The sequence below is a fragment of the Hakea prostrata genome, chromosome 4 (assembly GCF_041222555.1).
Source record: "Hakea prostrata isolate BN-2017 chromosome 4, UWA_Hpros_2, whole genome shotgun sequence".
Classification (NCBI taxonomy): domain Eukaryota; kingdom Viridiplantae; phylum Streptophyta; class Magnoliopsida; order Proteales; family Proteaceae; genus Hakea; species Hakea prostrata.
In genome coordinates, this window is record NC_142603.1 from 5,892,138 (window position 1) to 5,918,545 (window position 26,408).

Consider the following 26,408-nt stretch of genomic DNA (forward strand, 5'->3'; position numbering starts at 1 on the left):
TTTCTTTTTAGTCTCCCATCCCGTTTTGTCATCTTTACTGCGCTCAGGTTATTCGCGATTCACATTATTCGTAGGACGGAAGGAAACCGTCCTCCTATGCTGACAGATTTTATGATGGGGGCCCACATCTTGATTTGGACGGTTATGATGGGACGAGACTGTTCTGGTGAAACTCGTCGTTGCTATCATTGTCTGCCTCAACGTGTTGAAATCATCGTTGATGTATCCATGTTTACATCCTTTATTATCAGTAGGACAGTTTCGGTCCTACCTTAAATTTCCGTTATTTTTTCCGGCAAGGACAGTTACTTTTAGCGGGGATTTTCTTCAAAGTGAATTTTTGCTGAAGAATATTAGGAAATCGGAATGCCAGCTCAGGTGTTTGTTTTGCATATGCGTACAGCTCAATTACGGCTCTAACCGCTTTGGATGGTACAGATTACAGAATATATTTTTGGATAATTAATGTTTATATTCCCTTTGTAAGTAATTATGTTTACACCCCCTTCATATTTATTTTATTACATTACACTCCCTGTGTTTTGAATTATATAACAATATTAAAATAATAGAGTTAACTGATGAATCAATATTTATTACATCTTCAAAACTCCCAATATTAAGCTTCTTTATTTTAAATCCAAAATTAAGGGAAAAAAAAAAAAAAAAAAGTGGCATACAAACAAAGAAAATGAAAGTTATATTAAGACTGGGTGCAAAAAGTGGAATGCCATGTCGCAGACAAACTTTTGTCATTTTCCCATCCCATGAAACAATCTAGATTTTATAATTTTGGAAAAATATTACTTCTTTTTCACCATTTTTCAATTTTTGTCAAAAAATAAATAGATAAAATAAACATATTCAAACCATATAACTAAAGGTGTTAATTGCATATCCAAACTGTTTACCCTCATCGTATTGTACCAAAACTAAATTTTGAATTTCGGTATGATACAGTATCGATTTCAGGTACTCATGCTTTCGGTATGTACTAAAGCTGTACCGTATCAAATTAAATGATATAAATATAATGTTACAATTAAAACATTTTACCTTTATTCTATCCCTAATTCCATGTTTCAGTTTTTCATTTCGTCTTTCACTCATCTTTTTAGATTAACTTGCTTTGTTTGTCTCTGTTAATATCATGTTCTATTGATTATTTGATCGCAATTTCATTATAATCTTAATAAACTAATAACAAAAATGGCATGGGGTCGTTCATATCAAAATTGTACTACACTAGATATTGTGTTTAAACCATTTTTCACACTAATTTAATACCGTACCAAACCGTTTTTGCAAATATCGAAACTATACCTTACCGTATAAATTTGATACATTACACTCTGATTTCAGTATGCAAATTTGATATCGTCTTGAATTACTTAAACCGTATTGAATGGCACTCTTATATATAACAAGGTTAAATTACCTGTAAAACTTTAAAGCTTTTCATGTTCACACACGACATCTTGAAACCAAATAAAGCAAAATTTCCTACAAAATCTCATTAAAAATAATAATAAAAAGTTGTTTTACCCTAAAAATGGTTGGATTGCTATACATATTTTATATTCTTTAAAACTTAAATTAAGATCTAATAGGGTTAAATAAATACATAAAATTATATATATATAATATATATATATATATATATATATATATATATATATATATATATATATATATATATATATATATATATATATATATATATATATATATTAAATTAAAAATAATACTTCTAATAGAATAAATGTTAGGAGGTACAAATATAATCGCTTTTAGATGAGCTCGACGTATTATTGTGCTGTGCAATTAATGCGTAGCATTGTGCTGTAAATGATCTTGACCATCCATTTTTCAAAAGTGTAAATTGACGATCTCAAAAGTTCGCTGCAGGTATTGTGCAACACCCACACAATTTCCTTTTAGGTAGGAGACGTGTAAATATAATTTGCTCACATTGTAGTAATGGTTCTCTTAAGAAGAAAGAGGAAGAAGAACCCACCAGCCACCACCACCTTATCCTTACAACTCATACAAACGATGCTGGTGGTGATGATGAAGACAGTAGACCCTCAGCTTTATGACCTTCGTGGGGTTCTCAGCTTGAAAAGACCTTCTCTGCAAATGATGTTGAGAGCGTGTGTCATGTGCGTTGTTGCCGTGCTGGGCTCACACAGTTTTCAGTGCTTTCACTATCTTTTGCAGTTTTCTTGATTAATTCTTATAAGAAAAGGTTAGTTTAATGGAGCTTTTCACATTGCTTCTGGTCTACTTAGCGAGGCTCTGAAAACTAAGTGGAGCTTTCAATGCTTTAATTGTGAAAACAAACATTACACGCCGCAGAGCTTGAACAGTTGCATGCACCTGCACCACCCATCATCATCATCATCTTCTTCTTCTTATTCATTTCACCTAACACTCCAGGAGTCCAGGTGCTAGTGGATTGTGGTGGGGTTAACATGGAATCTTGTCCCTTAATAATAGAACTAAAGTGGACCTAATATGAACAGCGAGGTTCTCTTTCTTTTTTATCAGACCTTCTCACTCACAAGAGATAAGTGGCCCTTCGAGCTAAGGCATTGACAGCCCTATTAATTGCCCTAGAAATGTAGGTTTACAATACATGATTTAAATGAGAGCAATTAACGGATATGAGAATGAAATCCACATCCTCTGTAATTCTTTTTCCTATAATTCCCTCTTAGGATTGTACCATGTGGCATTAAGTAATCCAACGGTCACCCAATTCAAATTAAAGTTTGAATTTGATAACTATTGGATTACTTAATGCCACATGGCACAATCCTAAAAAGTAATTATAAGGAAATAAATTAAAGAGGATGTGAATCCGATGATAATGTATATGTCATACACCTTGAGAGCATAAAATTGTGTGTTTCATGATGAAACGGTACATCATATATGGTTTCAATAAAAAAAATTATTATTACAAAATTTAATGATAATTAGAGGAGATATGTCAAAGGACAAAGTTTCCAAAAATTATTCAATAAGATATGTTTTTTTTTTAATATATTCAGATGGGTCTTATTTTTTTAAATAATTATCAAATTCAAATTTCTTGATACTTTTATCAGCCCAACTAATATTTTGACATGAACTACGTACACAAATTACCCTCAAGTGTCTTGTATAAAAACTTGTAAAAAAAGGTTATCATTTCCTTCAATCTCTTGGCAATTTTAGGATGGACAACATCTTGACTTTTTATTTCTCAATCTTCTTATTTGCAATGATAGACTTAAGGGTTTTGGTAGATCATGGTAGAATATTAATTGGGCGAAAAAAATTGTCACAAAATTTGAGATTTAATAATTATTTTTAAAATTATAAATCTATTTGATTAAAACAAAATTATAAATATCTTATTAAGTAAATGTTTTTTAAAATTTTATTAAAGACAAGTAAAAACATTTAGGACAAGATAAAACTCTCACTTTATTGAGTTGTGCGTCACATTTTTTTTTTGTAAGTGCGTTACATATTTATAGTACAAGTACATATATCTTTGCTATGAAATATCAAAGTCTATAAGGAATTACAATTTATGATGTTAAAATTGATTATAGCACACAATAGAATGCTCTTTATATGAAATGATAGATTTCTGCAAATGATAAAAGGTGCATAGAATAGAAATGTGGATCGCCATTATTGTTTGCTAAGGTGGTTGAGTTCTCTAGTTAGAAGCTACACTTTTTTTGTATCAACTCTATGGGAATGATGGACATCCATAATCAATATTATTTATAGTAATTTTATATAACTTTTTTATTTGTGAACTCCATCCATTCTCAATGCGCCTATGTTTTATCCAATCCTTATTATTCCAATCTTGTTTACTCTACTCACTTTTAGTTCTTTTTCTATTGTTTAAACAATTGAGACTTGGGATCCTTCCATTCCCGATGGAATCCCAAGTTTCATCTTCAAGCGACACAATTTGGAATGTACCATTGGTAGGGGAATGATGGAAGAGAAGAGAGAAAGTCTATATTGGAGAGAGTAAGGTGGCTTTTTCCAGTAGTCGTTATAGCGGGGATGTGATGATGGACGGGCTACTCAAACACCAATGTTTTTCAACTATATAACAAGGGAGAGATCCCGGTAAGAACAATGTGCTTCCGTAATGCTTTTCAACTATATAACAAAGAGAGATCCACAGGGGTCTCATATATGATCTATTTTGTCAGTATTTAAATTGAGTCCGATCCTTTTATGTTAAATAAATAAAAATATAAAAAATATAAATAAAATCACCGACTTGGTACCACGGGGGGGGAAGCAGGCCGGCGACCCGGACCCCGGCCCCCCCGCGGCGCCCGGGGCCCTGCCGGGTTCCCACCCGCTTGGTCCCGCCCTTTTTCGGTTTCCGGGGGGCCGTCCCCCTTCTCCGCCCCCCCCTGGCCCCGCGGTTGGGTCTTCCTTTTCGCGTGGCGTCGTCGGTCGGTGTCTCGGCCCGGTCGTTTTGCCCCCTTTGTCGGCTTTGATATTTAACTGGTTTCGTTGTTTGTTTGTTTCTTGTTTTTTCGCTTTGAATATGATGCCCCCCCCCGCTGCCCCCGCCCGCGGGTGGGGTCGCGGGCGCCTTGCCGGGGGCCCTCACCGACTTGGTTCCCGCCCATACTATTTCAAAAATGTTATTTATACCGTTTGGTGTCGCGGGGGCGGGGACTTCCGATCCCCCACTTCAAATTCCGGGCTCCCAACCCCTTGGTCTGCTACTGGCTGCGAGTTGGGAATAAGAATCTAATTCCTATTTTCTCTTCGATCGGAGTTCCGATATCGGCTGTTAAGCTCTGTGTTCGGGATTCTTGTGCGTTGGAGTTTCTTCGGTTCTCTCTGGTTCGTTTCTTGTCTGCAACCCCTATTTGTCTAGGGTTTTCTATTTGATATTCAAATAAAACTTAGGGTTATTCTATATGTTGTCGATTGTTTCAATTGTTTCTTCATTGTTTTTTTCTGCTTTGAATATGAAAAAAAAATAGCCCGCCCACCCAGTTCCGGGCAAAATATTTCAAATTTGTCATACGGGTTGGTGTTGCTGAAACGATGATCTATCTCTCAACGACATCCGACCCCGACTTCTAATCCCCAACCCCCAACTTGCAAAACCTTTCTCTGATATTCGTTGGGAAGCGTCGGCTTCTCTGCCAACCCTATTTTATACGGTTTTCTAGTTTGCTCTTCAAATGAAATTTTTGGTTACCTTGCATATCTTCTATTGTCCCATTGTTGTTTTTTCCTTTAAAGATGAAAAGGAAAACCTAAATATGCTCGCCGATCTAGTCCCGCGCAAAATTTTTCAAAAACTTGTTATACCGCGACTCCCAATCCTCAACCCCCAAGGCCCAAACCCCAAACCCCAGTCCATTTCTCTGCTATTCGTTGCTACTTGGGGATAAGAATCTAACTCTGCTTCTCTGTTCGATCGCTGCCCTGATATCGGCTGTTAAGTTCTGTTCGAAGTTCTTCTGGGACCCCGTTTCTTCGGCCGTCCCTGCTTCTATATCTTCTCTGAAATCCCTCTTTTCTAGGGTTTGCTAATTTGCTATTCTATTTTTTCATATTTTTTCATCTCTTATGTCAATCTGTTTTTATTTATTCCTGCTTTACCTGTGTTTTTTATATGGGTTAAATGCAATTTGCCCCCTTCTAATGTGTCTTGCAGTTCTTTTTTTTTTTTTGGGGCTTTATTGCTATGTTCCTTCTGCTCCTTCACTTCATTGAGGGTTGTGTCCTATGTTTGGTCGTTTAGCTATGTGATTTGCTTTGAGATGTCAACTTTTACCTCCTTCCAAGTTTATTTCTGTCCTTTGAGATCCCCTCAATTTGCATCTAATTACTTTGCATTGGTGACAGATGTAAGACTTAAGATAATTTTGCACAACATGTATAAGTTCCCATTTTCTTTTTAGATTAGTTCACTTCATTTCATTTTGATTTGCTGCCAAAGAGATTGCATACACTTTTATACTTCTATTTCCTTTTTCTTTTAATTTTTCAATCATATTGCTGGATTTTTTGATAATTTTTAAAAGCGGTTTAAGATTACAATTTCATGAATTTCTGTTAATTGCTGCTATTCAACATTTTCCATCAGGTCATGAAATATCATTGGAGGAGTTAAAAAGGTTGTTTGATTATTGGATTTTCCATGAAACTAATCATGAAATTACAAGAGAAGAAGTATGGTAACCCATGCAAAAGTCTTAGTAAAAGAAGGAAAGATGGGGCTACCTATAAGGTATGCATATCTGCATTTTGATGTGCCTAATCTTTATACTTTCTTTCTCTATTTGTCGTGACAGGTTTCTATCTTCCTTTTTCAGTAAAGCACAAAAAATGTCGGAACAAAAACATAGGAGGATTGATGGTGCTCAAAGGGCTCTACCCCTTCTCTAGACTGCTAGGTAATCTGGCCTTATACAGCTTTTGAGTTTATTTTGTATAGACAATTGGTAGTTGGGTGAGTCTAAGTTACATGGATATTTTGTTGCCTTAATTTAAGTTGCTGCAACTTCATAATTTTGGATGCAAGGTGTAATGCTTGGTATTGGAAAGAAATATAATTGCAAAAATGACGGTTTACATTTGTACTTGTTCTTCTTGCTAAATTGAGGGACATATACCATTGAAACTGATAGGTCATTAAGAGTTAAACTGATCGTTTAACAACTGATGAAGATGGCTTTATCAAGTATACAAGGAAAACCCTTATGATAGACAAGGCTTGGTGCGACAGATGAATGCTTCTAATTCTATGTGTTTATATTTATTAAATTTAATTATTTTTTTTTTTTTTTTTTTTTATAATTTTAATTTAAATAAATTAATTTTAACTTCTTTGTGTTTGGGAAACAACCACCCAATTTTTTTTTTATTGAAGGGGAGGGAGTAGTCCCTTTTTTATGGGGTGCGGGTTAAGTTTGAGCTAAAAGAAAATTTTTTTTTTTTTTTTTTTTTTTTTTTTTTTGGATGAATAAATAATTATATAAAAGAACAACTAGCAATATACAAGCACAAAAGGAGCAAGGAGCTCAAGAGCAAAGAACAGAGACCCCAGAGACTAACAGTTAACCTATATCTGGGGTGGAAAAGGTAGAGCTGAGACCCCAGAAGCTAACAATAAGCCTATTTCTGGGAGAGTCAAACACCGGGGGATGGGGGATGGACATCACTCTAGATGATACATCAAAGTAGATGGCACTCCAAATCAAGTCAATAGAGCGAGATTTGGAAGTCCATCTTCTAATGTTTCGCTCCCACCAGAGATGATGGATGGTGGCACCGAAAACTAACTTGCCAATGCGATCGCAAATAGTTTGACCAGCAAAATTTCTCAAGAACCATGACCAATCCCGAGCAAAACCATGAGAACGTCTCGAGCGGGGCCAGATGGATGCAATGGCTCTGATCCAGAGGGATCGGGAAAGGGGGCAGGAGAAAAAAAGGTGGTCAATGTCCTCTGAAGCGTTCCAACAAAGAGAACAGTTTGGGGTGGCTTGGATATGGCGGCTGATAAGGAATGATTGGGTAGGAAGGGCAAGGTTAAGGGCTCTCCATAGGGTAAGGGAATGGCGGGGAATGTTACCTTTGAACCAAACCAACCGGGACCAAGGGACAGGGTCGTGGTGTGGGCGAAGCAGGTTCCAGGCAGAGGCTGTGGTAAAAGACTTAGTGGTGGAAGGGGACCAAATGGTGGCGTCACACGACTGACTAAGGATGGGGGGGAGGGCATTCCAAACAGGGGCTAGACTGGGGTGGGGAAGAGGGGACCATGACCCATTGGAGATGAAGGCATCAAGGGTGGCCAATTTGGGGATACGAGTCTCATAGACAGCGCGAGGGCCGAGGAGGGAATAGAGAACGCCCAACGGATGCCAGGGGTCGAGCCAAAAAAGGATGGAATTTCCAAGCGAGATTTGGACCGATATTGCTTGTGAGAGCTCGGGGACGGAGGAGAAGGAGCTTCCTCCAAATCCAAGACGGATTGGAGGGACATGAAACTGTCCAAAAGGAGTCTTGCTTGAGAAGGTAAGAGTATACCCACGAGACCCAGATAGAGTCTTGCTTAGATACAATCTTCCAAATGAGTTTCAAAAGACAGGCCATATTAACATCGAGAATGCGGCGGATCCCGAGGCCTCCCTCAGATTTGGGACGACAAACAGAGTCCCAAGCGATGGGGGTGAAGGAATCGGGAAGATTCTTGGCCTTTCCAAAGGAATGCACAAGAGGGATTCCATGGAATGGATAATGGATTTCGGGATAGAGAAAATACCGCTCCAGTACAGGTATGAAGATTGGAGAACGGATTGGATGAGCACGACTCGACCCGCAAAGGATAAAAGCTTTCCTTTCCAAAGTTGAAGCTTTTTCCTAATATGGTCAAGCATAGGAGCACAGTGGTGGCGGGTGAGCCTACCAGGGATGAGGGGGAGGCCAAGATAGGTCACCGGGAGGGAGCCAGGGCTAAAACCAGAGAGCTGAAGGAGGGAAGCCCGAGTGGAGTCCGAGACTCCAGAGAGGAAAATAGTAGATTTACTGAGATTGACACGGAGGCCAGAGAGAGATTCGAAGGAGGAAAGAGAGGAGACAATGGTGGAGATAGATTGGTGGTCAGCCTTGGAGAATATCATAAGGTCGTCCGCAAAGGCAAGATGAGTAAGATTTGAGGATCTGCACTTAGGGATGGGAGAGATTAGGTGCAGGTCCGTGTTAGATTGAAGGGTGCGGGAGAGAACCTCAAGGGCAAGGGAGAAAAGATAGGGGGAGAGAGGGCAACCTTGGCGGATTCCCACTCTAGAAGGGAAATAGCCAGCAGGGGAACCATTGGTGATGATGGAGAAAAGGGGGGAAGAGATGCAAATCTCAATCCAATGGACAAAAGTCGGAGGGAATCTCATAGCAGAAAGGACCTCGCTAATGAAATCCCAACGGATAGAATCGAAGGCCTTATGGAGATCAACTTTCAGGAGAGCGGCCGGAGAGTGGGACGACCTATCGAAGCCCCGGACAATTTCAGCACAGAGGAGAATATTATCCGAGATACTGCGACCAGAAATGAATGCAGATTGGTTGGAACTCACCAGAGACGGGATGACCTTCTTAATTCGGTTAGCAAGAATCTTTGAGATGAATTTGTAAATGACATTGCAGAGAGAGATGGGGCGAAAATCAATGAGGGAGGAAGCCCCAGGCTTTTTGGGAATGAGACAAATAAAAGTTTGGTTAATGGAGGAAAGCTGAGAAGGATTGAAGAAGAAGCTGCGAATGGCAAGGACAAGGTCGTTGACGATGAAATCCCAGGTAGACAGAAAGAATCCCATACTAAAACCATCAGGGCCAGGGGCCCGGTTGGCTTTGTGGGAGCGGACGGCAGAGATGATTTCATCGGGGGAGGGGATGGATCGGAGAAAAACTTGGTCTTGAGGAGAGACGAGTTTGTTGATCAAATGAGGGGGAAGAGAAGGGCGGGCTGGGAGAGTGGGAGGGGAGAGAAGTGTGGAGAAGAAGGAGACAACCTCATTCCTAATGCTAGATGGATCCGAGATCCACGAACCGTCTCTTGAGAGGAGACAGGGAATGGAATTGAAGTTGAGCCGACCTTTAAGGGAGCGATGGAAATAGGCTGTATTGGCATCCCCAAGGTCAAGCCATTTAATTCTCGCCTTTTGCCGAAGGAAACTTTCCTCCTGGGAGGAGAGAGAGGAAAGAGAAGCGGAAAGCACTCGCTCTTCCTCTGCAAGAGAAGGGTCCGAAGGGTGGTCCTGGAGGAGGAGCTGGACCCTAGAGAGATTAGAACGGCAAGTGGAGACTTGAGAAGAGATATTTCCAAAGGTGGAGGAGTTCCAGGATCGCAAGGCGATCTTGGTATTTTTGAGCTTGCGGGCCAAAGCAATAAGAGGGAGGGAATTGCAATGCACCGGCTGGCTCCGGAGCTTCAGCGACGGTGGGGAGAAAGGAGGGGTTGGAAGTCCACATGTCAAAGAATTTGAAGGGCTTAGGGCCAAAGGAGGGCGGGTCAAGGAGGTGAAGGATACAGGGAGAATGATCAGAGAGGCCAGGAGAGGAGAAATTGACATGGGAGGCAGGGAAGGAGGAGAGCCAGGGTTCATTGACCAGAAAGCGATCCAACTTAGAGGCAATGCGAGCATCTCCAGATCTCCTATTATGCCACGTAAGGAGGTGGCCAGACCAGCGGAGATCAGAGAGACCCGAATCCTCAAGGCAGGAATTGAAATCATCCACAGCCACAGGGTCCGGGCGGGAACCCCCACCCTCTCATGCGAAAACCGGACAATATTAAAATCGCCACCGATCCCCCAGGAGCCCCCGGGGGAAGAAGCCAGGGAACGGAGATCGGACCAAAGGGGGAGCGCTCGAGAGGCCTATTGAAGCCATAAATAATGGTAAGGAAGAGAGGGGAGAAGAAGGAGAAGAAAGCTGGAGGTGCATGAATTGAGGGGACGAGGAAATGAGGGAAACCTGGAATTTTGAGGGGTCCCAGAGAATCCAGATGCGACCATTAGGGGCGAGATTAGAATTAGAAAGGAAAGACCAAGAGGGGGCTATTGATTTGGCAATCCGAAGGGCATTGTCTATGTGAATATGGGTTTCAATGATGGCACAAAAAGAAGCCTTCAAATCACGAATGGAATGCTTGACTTCAGCTTGCTTAGAAAGGGCACTCAGCCCTCTAACATTCCAAATGAGAATACTGGACATAGCTACTGCTGAGATGGGGAGAGGGCCTCTAACTGGCTAGAAAGGAGCGAAGCAGCAGTTGGGATGGGAAGAGGAGATAGGTCAGGGGCTTCACACGATGGGGAGTGCAAAGGAGATGGGGTTTCAAAAATACTCGGGTCAATGGTGGAACCAGAGCCAGGGGAGAAAGAGGTAGAAGGGCTAACCGGGACAGATGTAGCGGGAGGTGAGTTCTGGGGACAAAGAGGGTTGATTGGCGTGAGACTGATGGGCGGAGAAGGAGGACAATGGGATGGGTCCAGGTCGTTGGATAAAGAAGAATGGGTTGGAATGTTAGTAGGTTCATGGGTTAGGGTATGGGTTGGGCCAGAGGGTTTAAAAGGTTTAGAGATGGGCTGGCGAGAGAGAGGGTTCAGTGGTGGGCTAAACTGTTTTTGATTTTGGAATTGGGTTGGACCAGGGGCTTTAGGTGGTTTAGAGATGGGCTGACGAGAGAGAGGGTTCAGAGGTGGGCTAACATGTTTATGATTTTGGGATTGGGCTGGACCAAGGGTGTTAGGCGCTTTAGAAGAGGGCTGGCGGGAAAAAAGGTCAGGTGGGCTTGGAGACGGCCCAGAAGCACAAGGGTTAAGGAGAGGGATAAGAGGGTTAGAGGCAGAGAGCTCAACGTCATCATTGAAAAGGGCTAGGGGAATCTTCAGAGGAGATGGATGGTCTCGAGGCAAAGTCGGAGCCAAAGCAGGTGATAAGGGTTGGTGGAGGCTCAAAAGCTTGGCAGAGGTTTGCAGCGGTAAAGCCGGAGCAGTTTGACCAGCAACAAGGTAGGACGAAGGCAGGCTATCGAGATGGTCAGGATCAGAGAAATTCTGCTCTTGCGACAACCAGCAGGCGGAGGTTTCGTCCACGATACCATTGATGTGAGAGGGGGAAGCTTCTATCAGATCACCGTCAGAAGTGGCAGTGCCTAATCCCTGAGAAGCAGGGTTTGCAGGGTCCTGAAAAGATGGAGGAACAGTACCAGAGGAATATCGGGATTTTTTTTTCTTTTCTTTCTTTTTCCGATTCCTCCGGTAGGTCTTCGTCGTCGCCGGGAGAGTCGGAGGCACATCCGCAGGAGCAACAGTCGTAGAAATCAACTCGAGGCGGTCAATTAAAGGGGTCTGAACAAGATTACACAAAGTATTGTCCATTCTTTCTTCAGCAGGCAAGGGAACTTGGGCTCTGATGGCAAGTGGGGCATCGACCAAGTTTCCTTCGTCTTGAGAGGGAGCATGAGCTTTGGAGGCTGGCGGAGCATTCGATGAAACTGGCAGGGGCAAAATACCTTGAGATGAGTTAATCACCGAGACGATCAAGAGCGGGAAGAACCGTCGTGACCAAAAGAAGCGCAAGCGTCACACCTCGTCGGAATCCAATCGTAGGCAATGGTTTGGTTATAGTGCAAACCGTTGTCGTCTTCAATGGTGATATAAGGGGGAAGGGGTTTGGCTGCTGAGATTTCAACACAGATCCTAGCATACGAGAGACGTTCAAGTCTAATAGTCTTCAGGTCAGTGCGGAGAGGTCGACCAATCGCTGAACCAATACGGCTAAGGCACTCCTGATTCCAGAAATCCAGGGGAAGGCCAGGGAGGTTGAGCCACAGGGGGATCGTATTGAAATCAACCCTGCAAAGAGGCATAGAAGGTTCCCAAGATTTAATGAAAATGGGCGATTTGCCAACAAACCAGGGGGAACCTTCGATCGCTTTGGTTTTGCAAGAAGGAGAGGAGAGTTTGAACAGGAAGGTGTTGGAATCAATCATGAAAGTACCCATGGAGTCTTGGGCCTTCCATTGCTTGGACAGGGAGGCTTTGATGATTCCAAGAGGAGGGCAAGGGCCCATAAAATGGCCAAGAACCGCAAGACCCCAGTGCCGGATGCTATCAAAAGTGGCTTCAGCAGGACAATGAACCAAGGGGGGGAGATCCGTGGAAGGGGAGGGAGGAATGAACGAGAGATTGCAGTCAAGAGAGGGGAGAGAAGGGATAGGGGAGTGGGAAGGGGAGAAGAGAGATGACCAAGGTTTGGGTGGCTGCTCATGGATGCTGGAGGAGGCAATTTCAGGAGGAAGAGAGGAAGAGGCAGAGGCTAGCGATGGGTAACTAGGAGGGGGGGGGGATGGGAGGATGAAGGGGGGACGCTAATGGACATGGCGAAGCAAAAAAAAAAAAAAAAAAAAAAAAAAAAAAAAAAAAAAAAAAAAAAAAAAAAAAAAAAAAAAAAAAAAAAAAAAAAAAAAAAAAAAAAAAAAAAAAAAAAAGAAAAAAAAAAAAAGAAAAAAAAAAATGAAAATATTTTAAAAATAAAAAAAAAAAAAAAAAAAAAAAAAAAAAAATTTATATTTTTTTTATTTATTAAATAAAAAAAAAAAAAAAAAAAAAAAAAAAAAGAAAGAATTTTTTATAATATTTTTTTTTTAAAAAAAAAAAAAAAAAAAAAAAAAAAATAATTTATAATAAAAAAAAAAAAAAAAAAAAAAAAAAAAAAAAAAAAGAAAAAAAAAAAAGGAAAGATAAATTCAAGGTTTTAATTTTTAAATTTTAAGGAGTTACATCAAGGATCACTCTATTCTGATATTTGTTTGATTCTATTGTTAATAACTTAACTAGGAACACTTAGGTGGAGGTTATGTGGTGTATGCTTTTTAGTGAGGATATATTGCTTTGTTTGATGAGATAACAACAATGATTAATGTGTTGTTGGAGTTGTGAAAAACTTCGAATAAAGAAGCTCGGAGATAGGTTTATTGAAGACTATAGGGATTGTAACTTCTAGTCTATTATATAAGGATAAGAAATAGTGAATATTGATGAGAGTGATTCTTTGAGGCTTGGATCTCTTGACTATGATCACGCTGTAAGAAGAGGATGGGGCAAGCTAGTCAACTATTGTTCAAAACCTTTAATGGGCATTGCTGCCTCACTGTGAAATGTTTAAATTGAGTTGAAATCATGGAATAAACAAGAATCTGGCACTCTCTAGCATCGAAGGAAGCTGAAAGGAGTATTTGATAACTACTTAGTAGTTTACCCATGAAGAGAAAAAGAAATCTGAAGGAGATATTTAGGGAGCAATTGTTACTAGTTATAGCTTGGAGATGGGAATAATAGTTTTTTTTATAAAGGTTAATTGTAGGTAGAATCAAAATCACATCTTAGAGATGAAGGGCACAAAGGGGTGATCTATTGAAGACCCCAAGGATATTAAGGAGGACACAATTGACTTTTCCCCTACCCTTTTAGGGTTGAATTCAGATAAAAGTTGAGTAGGTATACTAATGAATGAAGATTTAAAGAATCGTGTGGTGGATGTTAATGATTTGGCGGTAAGAGTATATCCATCAAGCTTGTGTTGGGTGTAGAGATTGTAAATATATAGTGCGTATATAGTACAAATGGATGGACTGGTGCAAGGAATTTGTCTGGGAGAAAATTATTGAAGGGGTTGATCCAAATTGACATATCTTGGAACATGAAAGAGGTTACGGAGGCATACATAGATATGGTTTTGGGAAGAGAGAAAAGGAGGGGATCTATGTTTTTTAGACTTTGTTGTTGCTTTTGGTTTAGTTGCCATCCATAATTTGGCAAGAGAATAGCATTTGATTACCTCTAAAAGTGGACATTGTAGTAGGCAAATAGATTTCTTCATAACAAGAGGATCTAATAGATTTTTATGTAAGGACTACAAGGGGATTCTAGGGAGAGTCTAACTAGAAAGCATATAGATTTGTTGTCTTGGATGTTTGCCTCACTCCACAGACTCATAAAAAGTGTGGGATTGAGTATATTTGGATAGGTTGGTGAGCTTAAAAAGGAGATTGCTTGAAATCTTTTACTAATGAAGTTGTCAAACAAGGAAAGTGGGAGTGTGAGGGGGAGACTAACATGATGTGGAATGACTATAGAAGAGAAGCGGGATTGAGAAAGAAGGTGGGACTTGGGAGGCTGCAATAAAATAAAAAAGGAATGATCTGTCACCAGCTGTTACACACAATTCTTGTCCTAATAAGCCAGTAGGATAAAAAATCAAGTTTGTTGGTGCAACCTAGAGGGGGGGTGATTAGGTTGTACCTCGTGGATTATACTAAATTCTCGGTTTGATTGCAATTTCAAGGTAAATTGACAATTTAAACGAAATCTAATAAGACAAGCAATCACAACACAGAATTTATAGTGGTTTGACTCTACGAGTCTACGTCCACTCCTCTCTTAGCCTCAAGAGAGTATTCCACTAATGAATCTCTTTCAATACGATGGGTAGAGAGTCAAACCCTTACAATCTTTGTTACGGGGCAAGAGTACCCTTTACAATCTTTGTTCACGGGCAAGAGCACCTAAGTAATCTTCGTTCACGGACAAGAGCACCCAAACAACAAATTCTAATCAACCTATACTAGAATTCAATAATACAAGAAGTGTTAGATATTACCTAACAAGGAGAGTGACACTTTACCCCTTGTGTGTGAGTGATGCAATGAATGAATGAATCAAGAACAACAGTGCATCAATAAAGACTTCAATGACCTTCAATAACTCCAAGCTTTGCTTCAGCGAACTTGTTTATTAACTTTGGAATATCCCTCAAAGTTGAATGGAGTTGGGAAGACAGTAATGGTGCTAAAACACCAAGGATTGGCTCTTTCACTTGTGAGTGAGTATCTGCTTGATGGGGGAGAGGAATAATTCTCAAATGGGGGTGGTTGGGCTTTTATAGACCTCAATTCAATGCCCTCCCCATTTCCCCAACGGATATAAAATCTCAGCGAGATTTTACTCTAGACGGTCGTCCATCTGCCCAGACGGTCAGCTGTCTCAATACTATCCGTTGAAACACAGCTGTTGAGAATATCTATTTAAAACTAGCCGTTATACTCAAGTTAGGGTCAGCCGTCTGCCCAGACGGTCGTTCGTCTGGCTTGAACTAGCCCAGACAGAAATTCCATCTGGCCTTCTGTTTCGGAGAAACTTAGAGAACACATTACGGACGGTCGACCGTCTGAGCTCTGTTCTGCTAAACAACTTTGGGGCTGGGACATGGCTTGGGTTTTTGGACTTTTTGGTCAACCTTAAGCATTGTACACCTCATTAACATGTCCTAAGTCACTCTAGTAACATGAATTACATATGATTGATGCATTTACATTAATGTGTATGCGAGAGTGTCCTAAGCCTTAATTCAGCCTAAGTCTTGATCGTTGACTTGATCTTTGGCTTGATCTTGAGCAACGGTCTTGATACTCATGTTGACTTTGGTTCTTTTCTAAAATGATTTGAGTTGAGCTGGACTCTCCGGTAATTCTTTGATCTGGTTATTTTTCAACGAGATTCACTGTAGTGATGAGCTGGACAAAACACATCTACATGGAATCATTAGTAGAGTGTTTGTCATCATCAAAACTGATTAGAGACCGATGTGGCAAATGCTGACATGGCATTTCCCTGCAATCTCCCCCTTTTTGATGATGACAAACATGCAAGTGATAAAATGATAGAAAATTGTAAACATTACCATTTATGCACTTGAATGATCATATAGCCATGAAGTATACTTATTACTCCTATTAAGCAGTATCTAAACCATCATATATGTTTCCAACCTTCATGCTATGATCTACAGTCTAAGGAGAGTTTTAACTGACTCCTTAGTTTCTCCCCCTTTGTCAGAAACAAAAAGGAGGAAAAGTATGGCAGGCTCCCCCTAAATATGAGCTTCTCCCTTGTACCAAAAAACAAGAGAACAATGGATAAGATAAAAACATGAACTTGCATTGCATTATATGTCATTTACATCAAATAAGAATAAAAGAAAGATGTAAAGACAAGTGTTTGAATAAAAATGCAAGAGCTATAACATCATAAATATCATAACCATAAAAACAGAGCCACTGAAACGAGTCATCAACTTAAACAAAACAAAACACTTCCACAAAACAGAAACATAAAGAGAAGCTATGGAAACTAGTCATCATCTTCGCTGCCCTCTCCATCATCGCCACTGCCACTGCCACTGACCTCAATATCTTCGTCATCTCCTTCTTCATCCTCATCTTCGGCGTCATCACCGTCTGCTTCTTCGACTCCCTAAGCTGGTAGAGGAGGAATCTTGAGATGAGTCATCATATGTTGCATCATGATGGTTTGATGAGCAATCATCCCTTCAACAGTATCCACACGATGTCCCATGGAATCAATACGGGCATCAAAGTGTTGTTGCATGTTGGTTAGTCGAGAATCAAGAGCCTGAAATCTCGAGGCAGATGGCTGTTGTGGCCCAGCTGAGGTGCCTTCTACATCCATGGGCTGAGGGGCACCTCTTTGACGGGCTTGTGCCGTTGTTCACTTGCGGGAGAGAGCGAGGCCTTTGGCGCCTATTCTTGGTGGGGGTTGGGTAGAGTCTTCATTCTTCAGATTGACTTTAAAGTGCTTGAAGACCTTGGTGAGGAGATTGCCATATGGTAGACATTTGTTTCCAGTCACAACAGACTGAATCATGTAGTTGAGTATGGCATACAGGAGACGAGAGGTTGATGATGAATAATACAGTAAGTGACATAGGTTTACAAAGAGGTAATATCAGACCGATGCCCCTTTTTAGGAATGAGGTTCCGTTGAGTAATTTTGCTGACAACCTTGGCATGTTCAGGGAACATTGTTTCTTTAATATCCACGTGGTAGCGAAGAGGGGTACCAGGGGGGAGGAGACTTTGATAGACATCATCTAAAGGAACATCCTCGGGTGGGTTACCTTTGTAGGTCTAGAAACGAAGATCACCCACTGTGGAAATGTTACAGATAGGATAAAAAGAGGGGATGGTGAGAATGATGTCGACTCCTTTCACATAGGAGGTGACTGTCAGGTTTTCCTTGGTTCCCTCATGGCGTAGATTTGCATATATATGATTCACCAGGCGGGTGTAGGTGACTTCCTCCGCATGAAGCATGGATTCCCAACCCATAGCTTCGAACATTTCCTTGATGGGAAATTTGGAGAAGGCATCAAGGTCGACAGTGAAACCTTGCTCGATGCTTCGGGCAGAAACCATAGGGAACATCTGTTGAGCCTTGGCATCCCTAAACCATTTGTCTAGTTTAGGTGGACTCTCAGGAGGTTAGGTTCGGGTAGTGCGAGGAGGAGGGGGGTTTCTTGAGGCGGAGGCTCCACCGCGAACTGACGGATGCTTGAGGCGAGGCATGATGAGCTGCCAATCAAGATGATATCAAGTATAAGAAAACACACTTCACATAAATCTTGAAAATTTCTATAAGAGATGCATGATGGACTCATGTGCATAGGGCAGAGTGCAAAATTCAATGGCTGAAATCATAATAAAAAAACCAGAGAAGATTTCCTTGGTGTATCTATGAACAACAAGAATCTCCCTCGACCTGATTCATCTCCCGGATGATCTCCATCTCTTCGGGAGTTAGGTCTAACTGGGTGTTTAACCTATCAAGCTCCTCCCTTGTCCTCTCTTGGAAATCACTAACAAAAGGAATAGAAGAGGACGGGAGGGTTTCGTGCTCGACGAAATTGCCCTGGAACTCGAGTAGCCAGGAAGGGCTTTTTGCATCCAACCTTGCTGTGAGTGAGGGCAAAGCATAAAGAAGGGATGGAAAAGACAGAAGGTCGAGACAACAACCAGATTATTAGAAAAACCTACAAACCCTATGACATTACGCTAACTATTAGGGCTGAGGTTGGCCATGCAAATGAGAAAATGGTTAAGAACTTGCACGAAGAAAGGATGGAGGGGGTGTCGTTGCCCCCCGATGAAAGCATCAATATACATAGAAAAGAATCCCTCGGGTGGACAGTTGGCCTTATCAACCTTAATCGAAAGGTGGACCTCATACCCCTTGGGAATGTTGAACTTAGTAAGAAGCTAGCTAACTCAAATCCATGGGTGCAAGGGTACACGGATAAATGTCGGGACCCGAAGTACTCTGGATATAATCAACGTGCCAGGGAGTATAGGGCTTGTTCTGGGCCCAAGCTAAGGCAGCAGCACTCCACCTCTTCCTATTAAGTTTAGGAGGGAAGGGCCACGAGACCCACTCGGACTTTGGAACAAGAAAAGAAGAACAAAGGTTTTGGTTTGGGAAGAAGGACCAGCACGAGAGTTGGAAGGAAGCAAGGACTGGTCTTCGGGATCAATGGCAGCCCAACAAACTACATCAGGGTCCTCCTCGACCAGAGCAAACAAGGGACCCGCTTGATTACCAAACTTGGCGAAGGATTGCACTTAATGACCTCATCAAATTCTGATGGATTGTCATCAGCAGGACTGTATCCGGGAGATCGCTTGGATAAGTCCTCAAAGGATTGCTCATAAAATTCCTTAAGATGATCCTTCACAACGCTGACAGCTCCTATTTGGTCACTATCACCCTCACTTGCATAGCCCTCCTGGGCGGGACGAGTTTTCTTCTTCGGGTTCTTGGGCAAATCAAAATTAAATATACTTTAGGACCTAAGTCACGCTTCTTAACCATATGATGAAAAAGGGCGAAGGCAAATGAAGGCAAAGAAAGACCGGGAGCTTAGTCAAGAGCAGTGAAAACGATGTGCAAAGTGCTTCTAATAGGGAAACGTTGGGGTTACTTATACCTCTGGAAGAAGTGGAAACGATCTTAATCGGACAAATAAAAAGTGACATGGCCAATGTTTTGTGTTACGAGATGAAGTGTAACCACACCTAACTATCCCGTCAGGTGGCATGTAACCACACCCATTAAGTGGCTCGAGAAGCGCAAGTAATCAGAGGAACATCATACCGATTCATGTCCCGATAAGGACTCACCTGCCTTATGGTAACCTTCATCAAGCAAGCTAGGGGGCTAGTGTTACGAATAAGATACACACAGGCGGACACACATGAGTACAAGGTCGGCAGACCACTTGGCTTATCACTCGACTGATAGGTCGGGAAATACCCTAGTTAAATAAAACCAATAATGAATGCCGCATTGGCGCAAAGGCAAAAAAGGATTATCAACCATGAATGGGAACTCCAAATCGGGTGTCCATCCCAAAACAATTGGGCAAGCAAGTATGCGAGATTCTGTTGGCTCTAAGAATGGTAACCCACACAGTATTTATCAAGGTCCCCATCCTTAGGTAAGGACACAAACTTTTTTCGGATAATCTCTAAAGCATGACTAGCTCGGAATCCTAGTCTACTCCCCGACTGACTTAGCCATCGGAGGCGGTTGCCCGGCATCCTTGTCGGCCCGAGTCTAACTTCTTTTGCAGGAGCCATTCTTCTATCAATTGGGGTGTGGATGGGATACTAGTCTTTCGGTTTGGATGTTGGTCAAATTAAAGACACAACAATATATTAATAAGTGATTTGTCGAGGAACCAAAGCTTGGGTGGGGAGGGCTAGGTTTAGGGCATGCCAAAGGGTAAGGGAATGACGGGGAATATCACCTTTGAACCAAACTAAGGGAGGCCAAGGAAGGCGGGAGAAGGGGTGCGAACAAGGTTCCAAGTCGAAGAAGTGGAGAAGGATTTGGTTGGCGACGGGAGCCAAACTAATGAATCATGGGTGGATGGTAAAATAAGGGGAATGGAGTTCCAGACATGTGTGAGACTATGGTGGGGGAGATGGGCCCAGGAACCATTAGAGATGAAAGTCGAGAGAGAGGTGAATTTGGGAATGCGGGTTTCATAGATAGTGCAGGGAGGGAAAAGATAAAGGAGAATACCCATCAAATGCCGCGGATCAAGTCAAAAGGAAGTTAAGGAACCAGAGGAAACATGGGTGGTGATGGCAGGAGAGCTTCCTCCAGATCCAAGAAGGGTTAGGAGGGATAGGGGCAGCCCAAAAGGAATTGGATTTGAGGAGATAAGAGTGGACCCAATCAACCCGAATGGAGTCATGTTTGGAGACAATCTTCCAAATGAGTTTGAGCAGAGCAACGGAGTTAACCTCTTGGATCCAGCGGATTTAGGTCAACAGATGTTAGACCAACTAATGGGGCGAAGGAATCGAGAGGATTCTTGGCCCTTCCAAAGAAAGGCACCGAAGAGGGATTCCATTGCAGAAGAGATAGACTTGGGGATATGATCAAGCATAGGGGAGCAAAAGAGAGGAGTCTACTTTTCCATAAGCAAAGACTATTACGGATATGATCAAGCATAGGGAAGCAGTGATGCCGAGAGAGCCTACCAGGGATGAGAGGAAGACCAAGGTAAACGACAGGAAAGGAATCAGGTTTGAACCTAGGGAGATTTAGGAGGTTGGAGCGCAGAGGCTTAGACACCTCAGAAAGAAAGTACATTTGTCAAGGTTAACCTTGAGACCAGAGATAGATTCAAAGAGGGAAAGGGCTGAAATGATGGAAGATATAGGGCTATGGTCAGCTTTGGAAAAGATTATAAGATCGTCAACAAAAGCGAGATGAGTGAGATTGAGAGACTTGGTAGTGAACAGCCATATTTAGTTGTGATAAGCTTAACAAAGAAATTAGTTTGTAGCTGTCTTTTTTCATATTTTCGGATGAGATAGCCTGCGGAGGCAACTAGAATCGACATGATAAGTGGGATCATATTGATACTAATTTCAACTCTTACAAGTCATTCATCCAATTGAAAGGTCCATCTGGTTGAAATAGCCAACAAATTAGATGTTCTTCCAGGTATCCAAAGTTAAAATGTGAATTGGCCTATGTTGGGTTAGGTGCCTTTTCAGGTGTTTAAGCTTGTCATTGGGTTTTAGGTTCTTGGATTGGATTCTACATCTAAAATGTTCTCAGAGAGATTGCCTTGCCATTGTGTTTCAAATTTCAAGCACTTTAGCTTTCTCATTTGCTAGTAACTACTACCCTACTTTGTTTATTAATAGTTACATGGTCAAAAATTATTCATATCTTTGCAAAACACATCAATTCCTCATGAACTAGAAACATCAATCTTTCCTTCGAGGGCCAGCCACGTATTCGTTGGTGAAGCCCAACACTCTTTTTCCTTTGTAGATGCTGCATACCCGGAACCATAGGGGACACAGAGAGTACTGGAGGTAATTAGATCTTTTACACATCCAGTTTCCTTTGAGAGTCAACTTCATTTTGCTCACTTATCATTTAACAAATCACTCAGATGACACAATGCTACCAGCTCATAATCCGAAAGGGATTGTAGTAATCTTTATTGATCTTTGAAAGAACTTTTTTTCAAATTTAGGGTGAACTTGAAGTTTCCAAAGGTTTCCCAATCAAAGTGTCTTACTCTTGTGTAACCATGATTGATTGAATTGAGTTTGTAATTATATTGAGAGCACCGTCTTTACTTTTAATACAGGGTAATTCTTTTTTTGTAAATCATATATGCATTTCAAAAAATTTCTTTTCTTTATTTTTGGTTACTGAACTCCATTATCAGGGTGTCTGGAAGTGTACTTTGGTGATGTCATTTGAATGCTCCAAATATTTTTTCCCTTTATGAAGAATCATGGTTTCTTCACTCTAAAAGGGCCTTTTCTATTTCTTCTTTCTTCCTATTCTGTTTACTTAATTCACGTTTAGTTTCTTATTCTCTTGTTTAAATATTCACTCATTCATTCAGTATTAACTGCTTTACTAATATCCTGCTGCTTTGTTTCCCAAATTCCTGGTAAAGGTATGAAAGCATAAGAGTATGAAGTGGCGATCTTTGATGGCCAAAGGATTCCTCTTACATCTATGACCAATGTAAGGTCTGTCTTTTCTTCCTCTTGATCTCTTTGCGTATTTTAAATTCTTAATACTGTTGTCTTTTTAGCCCTGCCCCCTACTCACCATTGCTTATGTTTCTTGACTTCTTTCAGTCCCAAGTATGACACTTAAAAACCCACTGTTCTTTGGATGAGATTTAGCCTTTTTAGAGCAAATAATTTTTGCTTTACTAAAGGGATATGAAGGCTTGGCCTCAGCCTGTTCTAACTCCTTACCTGATGAAAAGTTTCTTTCCATGAAAGCTAACACGGGCATTGGCTCTAAATTAAATAGAAATAGAAGGTCCATTCCTTTCATGTACGAGCACCTACCCCAGTTTAGTCCAACAAGTAACCAAATCCCGAGGGCATAGTATCAGATAGTCTCCATTCTCCATACCTACTATAGGCGATTTCTTTATAGGGCTAGGTAAGCAAGAGGGCATGCATGTCCTCTATATAAAAGAGGAAACTCCCTGAATTCTCCTCTGAATCATCTACTGGTGTAAATGATTTTTGTTTGTTTTCACTCTCTTTCGTTGATCTATCTGTGTGAATAGATCATATCATATATTGCCTCGCAAAGCTCACCCGATCAATATCCATTTATTGTTCTGTCTTAGGTCCTTTTAGATGTTATCTGTGACTCACAGAATTGATTTATTAGTTGGTTATTGTCATGAAGAAATGCTGAAGTGAATCAATGATTACCGTTCTCTTGTGAACTAGAAGTATCACCTTCATTAGAGATATTCTTTTTCTTACTCCTTGATCAGTTCTGTTCTTGGATTAGGTAAATTGTAACTTGGGTCTCCATTGCATTAAATCACCTTTCAATTTAACTCTCTTTTACAGAGTCAAGCCAGAGAAGTGAAATCTCAAATTGTATTAAACCACACCTGCCTGCTGAATTTTGTGAAAACATGGTTTCTGTGATCCACATTCTTTAGGATCTAAATCAGGTCACTGGAACCTATTAATTGGGTTTCCAAGCACATACAAGACTAGGGTTAAAAAGCAACATGCATTAGCCCAGAGTTGCATAACTGTGGAAAAGCCAGATATAAGAGAAAATTGATAACTTAGTGAGAACAATTCTGATCAGACCAAAACCTTGGATATTCATTAAGGACAACAGTGCTGTAAAGTTGATTAAAAGTGGTGGATAGATTCTAATTTGAGATCTGGAAAAAGGAAAGCTCATGACCTGTAGAATAGATGGACAATTTAGGCCAAACAAAACTCATTCGATGGTTAAGTAGGTATCCAAACAAAGAACTGAAATCAAAAAACAGAAACTGAATCATTATCATGAAATGAAGAATCATAGTTGACGTAAGTTCCTTAAGGTCAAATTGGAAAATTGACAGAAACGAGTAGATAATCAAATTGGTAGCAAGAATCAGCAGAGACTAACCAATGGTTAACTTAAAACTGAAATTGCAAGGTCCACAATTAATCTGGACAATGAAGTAGAAAATGCTAACAGAATTAGTAATCACAGGGAGCGTAAATCCAGAAAACATGACCTGATACAAGATTCAGAGGTTAGAGAATAAAGGAAAGATAATCAACCAGCAGGTGTGGAATCCACTGAGCCACACATGCCTAAGCTCAAAATCCAGAGAAAAACAAAGTATCAGTTTCATTAATTCATCAGATTTTACTTTTGAGGCTTTAGCACCCTACATAGATTTATAAAGTTTGAGTACGGCAGACTCCGAGTCTGACCAATACAAGGAAAGACAAAGTCAATCATGAAACCAAGAAGGAAAGAAAGAGAACACAAACTGACTCTTAACTCTTCCAATTAACCATCAAAGGAAGAGTTGTAATTTGACCAAACCAACTTGAACTTGTAAAGTAACAATGATCAAGTACGACTGGAATCAAATAACTTCATCCAGCCTGAGTAAACAACAAAATTTAGGAAATAAGAACAGGATATGAGCAGTAAACATGAGCTATAGCACGAGGTATCAAAACAGCTATCTTGTGGTTGCCATCTTGGTGCCAAATTGGCTGTCTTGCAGAAGTAGCTTTCTTCCCTTTTGCATGCTTTTACAGTTATGTTTCTGCATCACCTAATCCATAGGGAAAAGAATTTTGTAGCCCTTCATCATTAGGTAGATCCTGATTGCTGCATTCACACTTTTACAACTCTTGCTTTCAATATATGATGAGGTTGTATTATTTTTGTCAGGCCCAAAGACATGCTTTTCAACAAATAATTCAGTCTTTGGACAAGTTTCTCAACAGAGCTTCATCATATATTTTGGGGTTATTCCTGTTGGTTGAAGAAAGAAGTCTTTGTTCAGTTCAGTTAGTGTAGCTATTTTTGTGCAATCTGCAATGATTGTGCTGACAAGGGCCTCTCTAAATGGTTGATGGGGCTCTCATTGGAGGATAGTTGCATTTATATATAAAAAGTGGTGAGAATTGATCTTTTTGGTAAGACTTTCGCCAAAGTTATCTATAAACACGTGCGAATATGCCACAATATTTTGGGTTGACCTTCAGTCAAATTCTAGTGTTTATCACGGCCAGAAAAAATATTTCTGTTGGGTAGGCTTTTTGTTCAATGTCTTGGACGCCAAATATTTTAACCATATATGACAATAAGTGTAGTTCCTATTAATATTTGCATTTTCTCCCTACTTCAGTAAGTTTGTATGCTATATGCTATGCTATCCATCTAAAGGATTTTTCACGACGGAATAATGTGATGTGTGGAGTTACATGTCACTGGCAGAACTGCAGGTCGTCTTTTCTGAAACTTTTGATTGTTTACTAGAGCTGAATTAATTGTGAAGAAACAAGTAATGAGAACCAAAGGTCTTGTAAGAATCATCTCTTGCAATGCATTCAAATCTCAGGCCAGAGCCATCTATGCCACTGCAGTTGTGTTCGATTGAAATCAATGAAGCTGTATCACAAGTCATTGACTTCTGCGTCGTGCCATATGTAAGCAGTCACTATTGGTGAACACAACTGACGTTGGCAACATTTGATTATTCTGTTTTCTCATTCTTTACTATGGTCCTATAGTTCTGGAATCCAATATCACCCTCTTGGCAACTGACCAACACCAAAGTCTGGCAGTGATTAGTTAGGACCCATTGGAAATCACCACCCCCACCACCCCTTATATGGTAATCGTAGTATTCTAAAACAAGGTAGCATGTCAGCATAGCGGCCTATTGTATCATAATAGATAGACTCTATACCAAAAGCAAAATTAAAAAATGGGTAGACCAAATACTAGTAAATATTTTTTCAATCAATAGCTGCAAGTTTAACCTGGAATTGGACTGTTACACAACACTGTATAGCCAGTCTATATCAATATCAGTATCGGCATGACCCGTATGGTGTCCAACACCGTCATGCTGAATACAATGAGCAGAGAACTGGGTTTTGCGAAAACGCTGGTTTGAAAGCTCTAGATCATGCATATTACATGCCACTTCTACAAGAAATGTAGATATGAGACTTCTCATGCAGAATTGACATGTTGCTTATATAGTCATTTGCTATATGTTAGGATATGCTTATATACCAAAGCCTCAATATCTGCATCTACGTTAGGTTTTCAAAGCCAATTCTGGTATACCAACAAGGACACAAGGCGCACAAAGTAATTATTTAGCGATTGCAGAAGATATATACACAGCGAAAAGTAACCAAAGATGCTATTGCAGGAGGTATATACAGAGAGCTAAAAACAAAATGAACGAAAACAGTAATTCGCATCCCTCCCCTTCAAAACAAGTCATCGAAAAGCTATGAACCCATGTTTAGAAACTTCCAAAAAAACGCAACCAACGTTTGCCAGTTGGGAATATGATTGATTTGCGAACACCATATTGCTTTAATGAACAATTAGCTACTCAAAATCACTCACTCCAACAGATGCAAATATTAC

General features: G+C 40.6%; 1 long non-coding RNA gene across 1 annotated transcript; it reads left to right on the plus strand.

Annotated features, from left to right (window-relative positions):
• The first annotated feature begins 4,730 nt into the window (after window positions 1-4,730).
• On the plus strand, window positions 4,731-25,014 carry LOC149017361 (uncharacterized). The gene is made up of 5 exons (XR_016173164.1): window positions 4,731-4,881; window positions 6,140-6,283; window positions 6,369-6,449; window positions 22,411-22,486; window positions 24,687-25,014. It is a non-coding gene; the product is annotated as an uncharacterized LOC149017361 (long non-coding RNA).
• The last annotated feature ends 1,394 nt before the right edge of the window (window positions 25,015-26,408 follow it).